General features: G+C 47.4%; 1 protein-coding gene across 3 annotated transcripts in view; it reads left to right on the plus strand.

Annotated features, from left to right (window-relative positions):
• Stk32b (serine/threonine kinase 32B) overlaps positions 1 to 13,385 on the plus strand; it is a 300,066-nt gene that overhangs the window by 256,746 nt on the left and 29,935 nt on the right. The gene's annotated exons all lie outside the window — the stretch shown is intronic.

A 13,385-nucleotide genomic window follows, 5' to 3' on the forward strand; every position in this document is an offset into this window, starting at 1 on the left:
GATTTTGAAATGCTGAAGCAGCCTCAACCTTCCTGGAATAGATCCACCCGTCATGATGGCTGACTCCTTTTCTTCAGTGCAGGGCCCAGCTTGCTGGTGTCTGGCTCACAATATGTACATCTGGGTTCATGAGCAATGCTTGTCCTTTTAGTTTCTCATAATAACCTGTGTGGTTTAGCTTCAGAGTTTTGCTGGCAATGTAGCCTAAGTTGGGAAATGTTCCCTTCCCTTCTATTTTCTGAAACAAACACATGTGTAGAGTGTTCTAGCTGTGTGTATTTGGTAGAAGAGTCCAGTGAATATATTTTATGGTGTTTTCTTTGCAGGAAAGCCTTTAAGGATGAATTCAATTTCTAGTGATAAGTCGATCAAGACTCAATAGTTTATGTCTTGCAAAGAATTTGCCTTTTTTGGGAGGGATCGAACCCAGAAGTTCTTAACCACTGAACCATATGCCCAGCCCTTTTTATATTTTTATTTAGAGACAGGATCTCACTAAGTTGCTTAGGGCCTTACTAAGTTGCTGAGTTTGGCTTGAACTTGCAATCCTCCTGCCTCAGCCTCCCCAGCTGCTGGGATTACAGGTGTGCCCCTCTGTGCTCAATGAATTTGCCTATTCATTTAACTTTTCAAACAACTTTTCGTATGCCTATTTATAACACCCAATTTTATCCTTTCAAGGGATGTAGAGTCTGCAGCAATGTCCCTTTGCCATTCCCAAGTTAGTAATTTGTGCTTTCTCTTTGCGTTTCCTTGTCCTTTCTGTTAGAGGTTTAGCAAATGTATTGATCTTTTTAAATAAATGGTTTTATCTTTATTGCTTTTCTCTATTTTATTTTCTATTTATTGTTCTTTTCTCTTATTTTATTACTTGCTAACTTCCACTTACTTTGGACTTAGTTTGTTGTCTCTACTCTAGTTTCTTAAGGTAGAACTTTAGATAATTGATTTGAGACTTTTCTTTTCCAACATAAGCATGTAGTGCTGTTGACTGTAGGTCCAGCAGTAGCTGCCTCCCACAGATCTTGGTATTTTATGTGTTTGTTTTCATTCCATTGCAGACATTTCCAACAAGATTTGGGCACTTCCTAGGTACCCTCCTGTCACTGACGTCCAGTGAATTCTGCAGTCGTGGGGGAAGGCCTGACATGATCTCTGTCCCTTTCTTTCTGACTGATGTCCTTTGTCTCACAACATCCTGTGGTCTATCCTGGGGAATAGTCTCTGACACCTGCACCAAATGCGCATGTTCCGATGTGGTCCCGTGTTCTTTCAGTGTGGAATGGAGGTGTTCCACAGTGCAGTGCGGGTCTTCTGTGTCCTTGTGGGCGTTCTGTCTACTTCTTCTATCAGTTCCTAAGTTAACAGGGTGGGATTTCCCAGCTCGAGCCCTGGGTTTTCTGTTTTCCTTGCACTATGGTTTTGTCTCATGGGTTCCATTGCTCTAAGTAGGGTGAGTTACAGGAATGCAGGAGTGTTACATTCTGTGGCGTGGACTGCCCCGTCCATCATCATGTGATATCTTTCTTGTTCCTTGCTCTAAAGTCTACATTGTCTGACCCAGTTGTCCCTCAGTGTCTGCAAAGGACTGGTTCCTGTGTACTTTAACTCGTGTCTATATTACTGCATGTAATAAATACAATATAAAGGCTATGAAAAAGATGGTATGCTGTATTTGTCTAAGGAATGATAACAAGAAATAAAGTCTGTACTCGTTCAGTACAGACATTTTTTTCTGAGTGTTTTTAATTTGTGGTTAGTTGAATCTATATTTGAAACCTGCAGATGCAGAGGGACAACTATATTAATGTGCCATTTCAGCCTTCTCTTGATCAGTGTTTGTACGATGTATTTAGTAGTGTTCTAGTAAATGCGTAACGAATGTCCTCGGGTGAGGAAGAAAAAAAAGTCCTGATTTGTAGATTTTGCTGTTATCATAAGTATTCTCACCATGGCTGACTTCAGGGTATGAGCATGACATCATCGAAAACAGATGCTAAAAGTCTGCTCCTGTGAGTCAGGATAAGCCTCCTCCAACACACTCCCAGCAATATCTCTCTCTGTCCTTGTTTTTGACCTGTCTCTGTATCTTTACACGTAAAGCTACTTCATATTGATGCAATTTTTTTTATCTAGTCTAATAATCTCTGCCTTGCCATTGGTATTTTGGCCATTGATATTTAGGCCATTTACATTTAACATAATCATTGATATGGCTGGATTTAAGTATATCATCTTGCTCTTTCTTCTATTCACTCCCTTTTATCTCTGTTCCTTCTTTTCTACCTTATTTTGGATTAGTTGATCATTATGTATGATTCCACTCTAACTTCTCTATTAGCTTAGTATTTATGCCTCTTTTTAAAATCAACAGGTTTAGAGGTTGTATATTTATAATGTGCATTGTCAATTAACTATAATCTATGTATAAGTATGAATAATGTAAGAATCTCTGAAAAATATACTCTCAAATCCTTTCATCATCTTTTGCTCTATTTACTATGAATTCATAATTCACTGATTTAAGTTTTGATTCCTGTAGCCAATTTATATTTTGTGGTGGTTAAAAATAATATAAAATCAGTTTTACATTTACCTCTTTTGCTTATTTGCAGTTCTCTTTTTCTGTGTGTCACTTCAGTTTTCCTTTGGTAGCACATCATATTCTTTCTACCTAAAGGGCTTCCTATAAACATTCTTATAATGCAAGTCTACAGGGAATGAATTCTTGCATTTAAAAAAAAATTGTTTCTTGAGAAATTCCTTATTTCCATCTTTACTGGATACATTTTCTAAGTGAACAGCTTTTCTCTCTCTCAGGTCTTCTTTATGTCACTCCATTGCTTCTGACTTACAATGTTTCTGATAAGAAATCTGCCATGATTCTTACCTCTGTTCCCCTACAGGTAATATGCCTTTTTTTCTTGAGCTGTGTCCAAGATTTTTTCTTTATCTTTGGTTTTAAATATGATGTATTTGGATGTATCAGGTTTTGTTTTTTATTTTTAATGGTTTTCTGGTTGATGTTCTCTGAGCTTCTTGGATATGTAGTTTGATGACTCATTTTTGAAAAATTCTTCATCATTGTCTCTGAGAATATTTTGTTCTGATGCATCCTCTATCTCTCTATTCTGTTTCTAGGATCCCAATTCTATGTATATTAGACCTTTGGTAATTTCCTCCATAGCCTTTGGATACTCTGTCCCTATCACCACCATCACCACCACCATTTTTTTCTCTTAGAGTTTCATTTTAAGTAACTTGTTTTGAGCTGCCTTCAGGTCTGGAATGAGCCTTTTGGAACCAATTTTCATGCCTGCCACTATGTTTTGGTAAGAGTTTGTGTTTAGCATTTTTGTGTGATTATTTTTATAATTTCCATTTTTTTGTTGAAATTTCTGTTGGTTAATGCATGCTCTCCATTTCTCCACTAGGGACAGTGAAGCATTTTAAATTCTTTATCCATTAGTCTCCACACCTAGTTCATGTCTGAATGTGGTTTTGTTGAATTCCTTGTCTCTTATAGTGGGTTTTTGTTTCTTGCTTTGTCATATGTCTTCCAGATTTTGGTTTAAATCTGGACATGGTACATAGGACCATGCCTATGCCTAGAAATAGTTATTATTCCTCGACTACTCTGCCTTTGGATTGGTGTGGGCAAGGGTTGAGTCAATCTGATCAGGAGTTGAGCTTGATAGGGGTTTTGGTTTTGCTGTGGTTCTCCTCGATGCCTCGTCTCTAGAGTTGGATGTGTATTTTTCTTAGTGTTTCTGTTCCACCTTCAGCTCGAGGGTTGTCTGTGGGCCTCTGCCTCTCCACGCTTCTTGCTCTGGCAGTGGGTTCCTGCCTCTTGGCACCTGGCACTTGCCGATCTGGGTTGGGGGCTGTATATGATCATTGTTGTTTGGGTCCAGCCTCAGTCAGGTAGGCTCCATGTCTGTTGGTCTTGGGGCTCTTGGAGGTGTTTCTCACTGATCTTATCCCTTCCCCAGTGTAGGAAATCACTAACTAAATTCAAGATGATTTTCTTTCTCTTTCCCATAACATGGTTTTATTTTTTTTGTTCAATCCTCTACCCTCATGAGTGTTTACCTGTGTCTTATTAAGAATTTGCTGCCTCCTCCCATGAACCTAAGACGTTTTTCCATAAGGGAATGGGGAGATGGGCCAAGGTCACCTTACTTTCCTAATGCAGCAGTAACTCTTTTCCCTAAATCCTGCACCATCACAGCAAGCTTCTGCAGTCTCCTTTACAGGCCCGGTCATTTTCCTGACTACCCAGTGAGGTCCAAGAGAAGAACTTGTGAGAGGATGCAGATTCCCTTGGGATTTGGAAAAACAGTGGTTCAATTCTCTCACTTAAACCAAAACACAAGCTTTAGCCTTTTATCAAGCATTTCAGCAGAAGTCTTCTTACCCTTTCTTGTGGCAGCCCTGTCTTCTTCCCACAACACTTCTAGGGCAATGCATCCCTATCTCTGCTGGGAGACATCTGACCTTCTTCAGACTTCAAGCTAGTGGGTTCCAGAAAAGTTAAGATCATGTGCATTTTCTAGCTTCTTCCCATTGTTAAGGTAAGTATGACACTCCAGCTCCTACCTTGTGAACAGAGCAGAACTGTTTAAAATCTTTTAATAATTATCAGGGAAAAGAGAGATGGTGACAGGGTAGATGCAGTAGACTGGAGAGACCCAACATAATTTTGCTAAGAAAGTAACTTCCCAGCTGGGTCTAAAAGATGAGTCATGATTGTTCAAAAGAGATGTAAAGGCTTTGCATGGAGATGGAACTGCATTGCCAAGCCCTGAAGCAAAAACATGACCAATGAGGCTGAAATAAACTCTCTTGACCTGAGCAGAGTAAGCGAGGAAGGCATGCTTTACGTGGGCAGGGCTAGGCCGCACAGTGCTGAAGGCCATGTTGGAGCTTTCGGTTTCTGCAGCAAGTACAGTAGGAAATTTTTAGAAAGCATTCATTGTCTTGGATAAACAGAGAATCTAGAATCCTTTAAGAGAGTGAGTGGTACTACAGGTTGAGCATAATTAACACAAAAGTATGAAATTCAAAATACTTCAAAATCCTAAAGGTTTTCAACATTGATTTATTCCATAAGGGGAACAGTTTATACCTGAGCTCATGTGACTGATCACCGGGAAAGCACAAGCAGGCTAAAAATATTATATAAAATTACCTTCCAGCTGTAGGCATAAGGTATATATGAAACAGAGGCATTTTGTGTTTGGAAATGGGTCCCATTCCCAAGATAGCTCATTATATATGTGAAAATACTCTAAAATCTGAAATGATAAGAAATTCAAGATTTCTGGTCCCAATCATTTTGGATAAGGACTACTCAACCTGTGTGAAGTGAGTTTTTCTATCAGCAGGAGATGGTTTCTAGACGTTCATCACTAGTGTTGCATATTAACTACGTAAACTGCACTGATTCTGACCCCATGTTTCCAGATAGACTGTCACTCTCTATGGAAACAGTTTTTCTATCAACTAGTTGATTCTGACACATTGAACATTCTGGTGTTTGTTCGTGTATTATTTCTGCATCTAATGAGTACCTGTTTACTCATTAGTCAACTGACCCTCCCCTCTTCCTCTTCCCCTGCCAGTTGTGACCTATTGACCTAATGATCAATAGCTGAACAGTTTCTTATGCTTTAATGAAACCATTTTTTTTCTGTTGCTTTTAATTCTAGTAATATCCCCATGAAGAGAAACAAAAAAATCAGACTGATGTGGGGTTTCATTTTTATCTCAAATTACTATGCAAGCATTGATACCCAAGTTCATCTGGTTAACTATGAGCAGAGCAAATTAAATTACCCCAAGGAACCCAGGGAGAGACCAGGCCTGCTGCTTACCTCTGTTTTCCACAGATTCTTGGCACATTTTAATTCAAAGAATTATGATGGAGCTATTGACTCCTTTGGGGAACATGTCCAGCTGGTGCCTCCCTGGAGCTGGGTCTTCACTGGCACATGCATTGTATTGCCTGTTCAATATTAAAAACTAGATCACACCTGCCGGGAACTTGCTTTGTACCAGACCCAGAACTGAAGTCGTCGCATGTTATCTCATTACGGGGCAGGGACCATGTTATGCTCTGTTACTGTGGGGCTCACTCTGGTGTGAAGAGCTTGCACAGTGACAGCCAGCCAGCAAAGGCAGACTCCAGGATTCCACGCCAGGACTCGGTGATGTCAACTTCTTTGCCACTGTGATGCTGTGAGCATCGAGTTCTAGAATAGCTTCATAATGGTCCCTAAGGATCTGGGGCTGACTTAGTCTTGTCCCTGCCCTCGGAGAGCTCACAGTCCAGTGAGGAAAGTGGGCGTGACTATCATTTAGTAAAATACAGTCAGGCCAGTGCTGCCCGGAGGAGCGGCCCAGGGCTGGAGAGAATCTGGAACAGAGATACATGTACTGGACCAGGAAGGGGGAAGTGGGAGGAGGGGGTGACAAGGGACTCGCTGAACATTCCCCAGGGGGCGTGAATTTGGTCTGAGTCTTGAAGTGTAAATAGGAGTTCATGAGTATGAAGAACAGAGTAAAGATGGTCAGGCAAGTAAGTCATAGAAGGTAAAAATAAAGTATGTACAGTTCTTCAAAGTCGGTGCCATGGGTGGGTTGAGGACAGTGGCCACACAGGAGGCTGTGGCGTGGTGGGAACTGTTTTCAGGAAGTTTTCATGCAAGGGATTTTGACCTTTATTGTACAGTCAGTTGTAAAACTTGAAATGATTTAGAGCAAGTGTTTTGAACATGTCAATAATACAGCCATCATTATTGGATAACGTTTTTGAGCAGTTACTATGTGCTCAGTAAACAATAGACATAACTCCATTTTCTTTGCACAAAAACTTTATGTAGCAGATATTGTCATTCCTTTTTACAGATGAGGAAACTTGGCTACAAATAAGAGGTTGAGCAGCCTGCCCGAGGCCATTGTTCCAGGGAGACTGGGAGCCGAGTCTGAGGGGTGAATCCTCAGCACCTGGGGCTCTCTGTTCCTGGTTTTGTTGACCTGGAAAGGTCTCTCAGGGCAGGTGGAGGTGGGCTAAGGGCCCAGAACTGGAGCAGGAAGATGGGTGAGGCAGCTGCTTGAGTCCAGGCAGAGACGAAGAAGGGCCAGGGTAGAGGATAGAGAGGAGGTTAGAAGTTTCCAGAAGGGAAAAATGATGAGGCTGGCAAGGAGTCAAATGCTCAGGCACAGAGGCCAGCAAGGGTCTCTGACTGTGCAATGAGCAGACCACCGACTGAGAAGCCAGGAAGGGGCAGCTGAGGGGAGGGTTGGCCTGGGCAGGTTGATGTTGTGCCAAGGGCCCTGCAGGTGGAGGTGCCAGCTGCGCAGTCTGGCTGTCCTCGGGCCAGGAGCTCAAGCTGGCCATGTGCTCTTGCCGTGGAAGTCTCAGTGGGAAGGAGAGCTGGGTTCCAGTCCTCGCTGGGCCGGACATTTCGCCCCTGCAGGAGTCTCAGCCTCCCTGGGCAGAACATTTAGGGCCCGAAGGGAATTCCCTTGTCGCTCCCTCCAGGCTGGAGCATGGATTCTCTGTCCCCAGCCCAGCGCAAAGTGACCACCGTAGAAGTAGATCCCGGAAGCTGTCCCTCTCCATGGCAGCCTCCAGGACCTTCGGCCGTGTTCCCAGGGCCAGAGCCGCAGACTGACAGCCATGCTGGAGGAAGTCACGGTGCCTTTCGCATCTTTAGTCCAGCGGAGAAGTGGGCTCTGCGTGGTTAGCATGGGACGGCAATCCCAGCAACCTCTCATGGACTCTGCATGCTCTCACGTCTCTGGAAGCCGATTACATGGTACTCTCATGCCCCTTGGAATCCTGTCACTTTTCATTTCAAATCTGCTTCTGAAGAATGGCTCAGCTGCTGGGGGAGCTGGTTGGCAGGAGGTGAAGCTGGCCTTTACTCCCCCTGGCCCATGCTGGGGGCAGAGTCAGAGTTCACGGTGCCCAGCAGCATGTTAATGGTGCCCACAGAGCAAGCAACACGCAGCAGTAGTTCAATGAATCCTCGGGAGATGGGGGAAGAAAACAGGCACTGCCAGGATTCGGGAACGGGTTTCCAGTTTCCCTTCATCCTTATTCATGTGCACGTTAGTGGAGAAACCACTTATTTTTTTCTTTGGAGTTGTATCAAAATCCTAATTTTCTCTGATGTGAAGTTCCTGGATCTTCATAAATGCACTTGCTTTTGATTCCAATTGAATTAGCAGATTTAACACATTGCTCGTGGAGAGATGTGGCACTATAAAACATATCATGTATCTGCAGTATTATGCATGTGTGTATATATATTTGTTACATAGAATTTTATTTTCAGCATATTCATAAAGATGGAATCATGTGCTGGAAAATGAATGGACTCTGCAGGAGACAGAGCTAGGTTCTGACTGACATTCTGGTTAACCTTGGAGAATGGAAGAGAACAAGCTCATTTTGGGCCTGGAGCCTCAATAGCTGGGTCCCCCTGGAAATGCCACTTAATTTCTCCAAGCCTCGATTTCCTGAAATAGACATAATAATAGTAGTCACCCCACAAGGTCCTCCTGAGTATAAAATGAAATAAAGCAGGTGAAGCTCAGCATAGCCCCTGGCATCAGTGAGCTCTCCGGGAAGTACATACCATGTAAAGAATCATGAAGAGCTTCTGGCACATGGTAGATGCTCAGTAAATGACCAATTAACATGGTCATTAATATTAATTTTGGTGTTGTAAAAAAAGCTGCTTCTCATCGTAACAAGGGAACCTGTGGAGCCTGAGCTTCAAGTTATAAGAGTGGCTCTTCCACTCACCATCACCAAGGCCTAAACCTGCCCGTTGGCCTTGCCGGGCCCATTTCTTCATCTGTGGCCTGGGTTGCTTCAGGGAGGGGAGCGGGAACTGTAGGAGCAGCTCGCCGTGCCCGGCAGAGCTCTGCACTAATGCTGCGCACAGGGGCTGATGTTTGCAGTTGGCGTTTCCAGGGGCCGACCGATTTGCTATTGGCTGCTCCCTCAGGGCGTTGGAAGAAATTTCCGCTGGTGTTTTCCTGGATGACCTGGGGGAGTTCCATCCCCCTTGATCTCGGCAGGCCTGCCCCGATGTTGAACCTGGACAGCCTTTCTGGGTGTGGGTGCAGCCTACTCTGAATCTGCTCAGTTTGTCATTTGCTGTCCTGCCCCAGGAGTCCTTCACAGTGTTGGCCCAGAGTGCACGGCTCCCTCCTCAGTAGGCGTGTGACAGCTGGCTCAGACGCCACGTTGCTGTGAAGATGAATGAGTATTTGTGAGCTCTTACCACAGGCTTTGGCACACAGCTGCTGCTCCTTCAGGATGAGCTTATTTATTAGCGCTGTGTAAAGAGGTTAGAGCAGGGTTTGGTACATGGCGAGGGTCTTTTTAGTCAGTCAACAGAGATCCCTAAGTGTCTTCCTGCCAGGCGAGGCAGGGAACACCAGGGAAAACAGAAGTTCCCTGCCCTCAAGGAGCTCTGAGCCCAGAGAGACAGCAGACCAGTGAGCCAAAATGCAGAGGTGGAGGGAGAGTGGGGCAAAGCGGAAGCCCCGCGTGGCCCATGGGTGAGGAAATAATGGTGGCACCATGCGCTCCTAAGGGTCCCACAGCCTGTGGGAAGAGCCTTGTCTGCACAGGCACTTCTCCGAGGATGTGGCCCTGGAGCCTGGTGAACTAGGACAGAGAGAGGGACAGAGAGAGAGGAGGTGTTCCAACAGCAGCATGAAGCTGAGCAGGCAGAGCCGGCATGGCCTGGGCAATCGCAATGGCACAGTACAGTGGGGCCCGCTGGGGTTTTGCTTTCCACAGCCTCAAGTGCCTGGGATTGACTGGGGTCCAAAAATATTAAAGAATTCTAGAATAAAGCAGTTTATAAATTTTAAATTGTTTGTGCTATTCTAAGTAGTGTGGTAGAATATGCTGTTCGGGCCAGCATGCCTCTGTGCAGCGTGTCTATACGGTATGCCTTACCCTCCCACTAGTCACTAACCACTTAGGTCATCTGAGCAACTGTAACAGAATCACAGTGGAGCCCCTACTTGGTGGCCTAAGGCTGCATTGCAAGGCCTGCCGCTCGCCTCGCTTCTTCGCATCAGGAGGCTCACGTGTATCCCCTGTCATTCTAGGAAGAAGGGCAAGCCAGGCACCGTGGTGCATGCCTGCAGTCCCAGCAACTGAAGAGGCTGAGGCCAGAGGGCTAAAAGCTTCAGGCATTCCTGAGTAACATATCCAGGCCCTTCTCAAAAGTAAAAGAAAATTAAAAAGGGCAGGGATGAAGCTCAGTGATAGAGCACCGTTCAGTTCGATCCCCAGTACGGAAGAAGAGAGGAGGAGCGGGGAGGAGGAGCGGGGAAGAGAAGAGGAATACAGAACAGACTCTCTCAGAGAGAAGATGGCCTTCAATGACTTGTTTCACTGTAGTGTGAGAACTGCTCTGTTTTGTTTTTCTCTCCTGTTGTTAATCTCACTGTGTCTGACTTGTAAGTTAAACTTCACTGTGGGCATGTATGATAGGAACAAAGTAGCACAGGGTTTGCTCTGTTGGTGGCCGCAGGCAGCCCTGGCTGCTGTGAGCCTTGAAGGGCTGCAGGCAGGTGCTGGAGGGCCTGAGTGCTGGACTGCAGAACGTGGAGTCACCTTCTAGGTCAGACTTGTTCCTACCCTTAGTGTGTCGTGCTATCCCACCAAAAAATAAAAAGAAAAGCTCCCAGGAGCACACCAGGCGCCTTTCCGTGTCGTGCCTGCTGCTTGAGTCCCCAGAGCACATCAGCGCAGGACAGGCTGGGACAGCCCAGCAGGAGAGGACAGCGCCCAGGCAGTTTGGACCTCCGCGTCCTTCCTCCTCCAGCACCCGCCACCCTCCCAGGAGCAGGCTGGGAAATGGCCGTGGCGGTGGGCAACTCGAGCAGCACACCACCTGGGCCCACGCTGCACAGCAGAAGGCTCCACCTCAAGCAGCCAGAGGACAGGTCGGAGGGGCGGAGGGGCCAAAGCCCAGGAGGCGAAGGGGGAGAGCGCGGGAGGCGGGCGCCTAGGACGGACAGCCATGTCCCTGCGGCATGGACGCAAACCCCCAAACCTGGGACTGACACTGCAGGGGGCAGTTGGGCAAGTCACTCTTCCTCCCGAGTCAGTGGCCAGTTCTAACAAAGAGGGGACACAGCATAACAGTTTCCAAAGGACCCGTCACCTCTCCCACGCAGACATTTCAGGAGTCTGAGCTGCTTTTACTTCTCAGGCAGACACGGACAGGCTGGCCAGCTCTGTGGCATCCGGGTGAAAGAGCTAGTGACATGCATTGATTAGTGCCTACTGTGTACTGGCTGAGTAGCAGACCTGGGAGGGAGGGTTGGAGAGCAGAAGGTGCATCAGACACCAGCCCCAGCAGCTCAGTCCCCGCCTGGTACAGGGGAAGGAGTTGCTCTCTGAAGCCCAGAGACATTTATTGCAGCTCTGCTGAGCTCACGGGTGACCTCGGCAAGTTCCTTGTCCTTAAAACAACAGGACTTGTTTCCTCAGAGTCTGGAAGTCACAAGTCTGACGTCATGGCATGAGCAGAGCCACACTCCCTCAGGGGTCTCCAGGGAAGGAGACCCCAGCTCTTCCAGCCCCTGGCAGCTCCAGGTGTCCTTGGCTGGTGGCTGCCTCCCTCCAGGCTCTGCCTCAGCCTCCACAGGATCATCTCCTCCATCTGGCCGTCCCAAACCTCCCTCCCCTTTGTCTTCAAAGACATCAATCATCGAGTTTAGAGCCCACCCAGATCCCTGGGTGGTCGTTCGTTTGTTTTTCCTTAGGCTATTTAACTTAGTCACATCTGCAGAGGCCCATTCCAGACATAGTCCCTTCACAGGTACCGGGCATCAGGACTGGGACCTGTCTTTGGAGGGTGCTGCCACCACACACTCCTGGTGTGCCTCAGCTTCCCCATCTGAAAATGGAGCTCAGCATGGCCCCCATCTCCCCGGGTGGCGGGGAGGCTAAAGAAGGCGCGTGCCCGGAATCCCAGCCCAGCAGCTGGCTGTCACTCACCTGCGTGAAGGGATGCCGTCATTCAGCCCTAGCATGTACAAGTCCCTGGAGACGAACCAGTATGACTCTGGGCCACCAAAGGGATCATTCTGACGGCATAAGAATCACGACGTAAATGTTTCTGTTGGGTCATCAGCCCCAAGTGTAGCAGGGAGAGGGGATCATCTTCCCTTCGACTGCAGACCTTTACCACTTGATTGGCCACAACAGCTGGGCAGGATCAGTCACCTACGTGGGCTCAGGGCAGTTCTGCTGACCAGCAGCTGTGCAGATGTGGGGATGCACAGCCTCCCCTCTCCCAGAACCCTGGGGACAGAGGGAGGAGGGACACATGGCTTGTGGTCCCCAAAGGCTCAAGCTCAGCTTCAGGCTAGGTGCTGGGATCCAGGTGGGATGCAGAGGAGCACAGCCTGGGGCCCAGCACGTGCTGAGGAACCAGGAGATACCTCCTCGCAGATGCTTCAGGGACAGGGAGGCTGGCTGGCTTTGGAGCGGGCTGAACTGAGAGTCATAGGAAGGGACCGACAAAAAGAAGCTGAAAAGGCAGACCCCTCAGGGTCTGGAGACTGCCGGCCATCAGGCAGAGGAGGACGGAGGTTAGGATGGTCCCACGTTCTGGTCTGGGTGACTGTGCAGGTGGCAGGGTGGCTAAGTGTGACAGGGAGAGAGATCTGAGTGGCAGCTCAAGCCCATTAATAATGCCCGCTGTTTACAGAGCGCTGGCCATGGGCCGGGCCTCCTGCTAGGCTACCGGCCTGTGTCAGCCGAGTTCATCCTCACCACCGTCCCACGGATAAACCCCTGCTCTCGACGCACTCTACAAAACGGAGGCCAAGGGAGGCCAGGAAGCTCATTGAACTCTGCTCCAGCCATGCTGCTTTCTGGTTCCCCACAAGCCTTCATCAGTATCAAATGACCTAAGGGGACATTTCCTCGAACTCCTGCTCCCGTCATCTCCCGTGAGGCACTGAGCCTGTTTAAGCCCCAGTGGGGGCCTGTTTCCATCAGGGATGCAGCAGAGAGCAGGGCACTTCCGCTCGTGTGCCTGGGCTCAGTGTCCCTCTCTGAACCTGTCTGTGGCGCGTGTCAAAGGCTGACACGTCCCCGGGGCTGTCTTAGAAAGGATAGACGAGCACCAGATGAAACAGGGAGCAGTGGGAGTTAGTCAGGGCCTCTGGTCAGACTCAGGAGGTTGGCCTGTCACCATCTGGTCACTGGGCTCGGTGACTCCGCTCAGCACAGAACTGAAGAACAGGCACAGAGATAGCAAGCAAGCAGCAGGCTCACTGCAAAGCCACAGAGACAGGCTTCTCCAGAGAGGACGGGCCCCAGAGCCAGG

The sequence above is a fragment of the Sciurus carolinensis genome, chromosome 10 (assembly GCF_902686445.1).
Source record: "Sciurus carolinensis chromosome 10, mSciCar1.2, whole genome shotgun sequence".
NCBI classification, from domain to species: domain Eukaryota; kingdom Metazoa; phylum Chordata; class Mammalia; order Rodentia; family Sciuridae; genus Sciurus; species Sciurus carolinensis.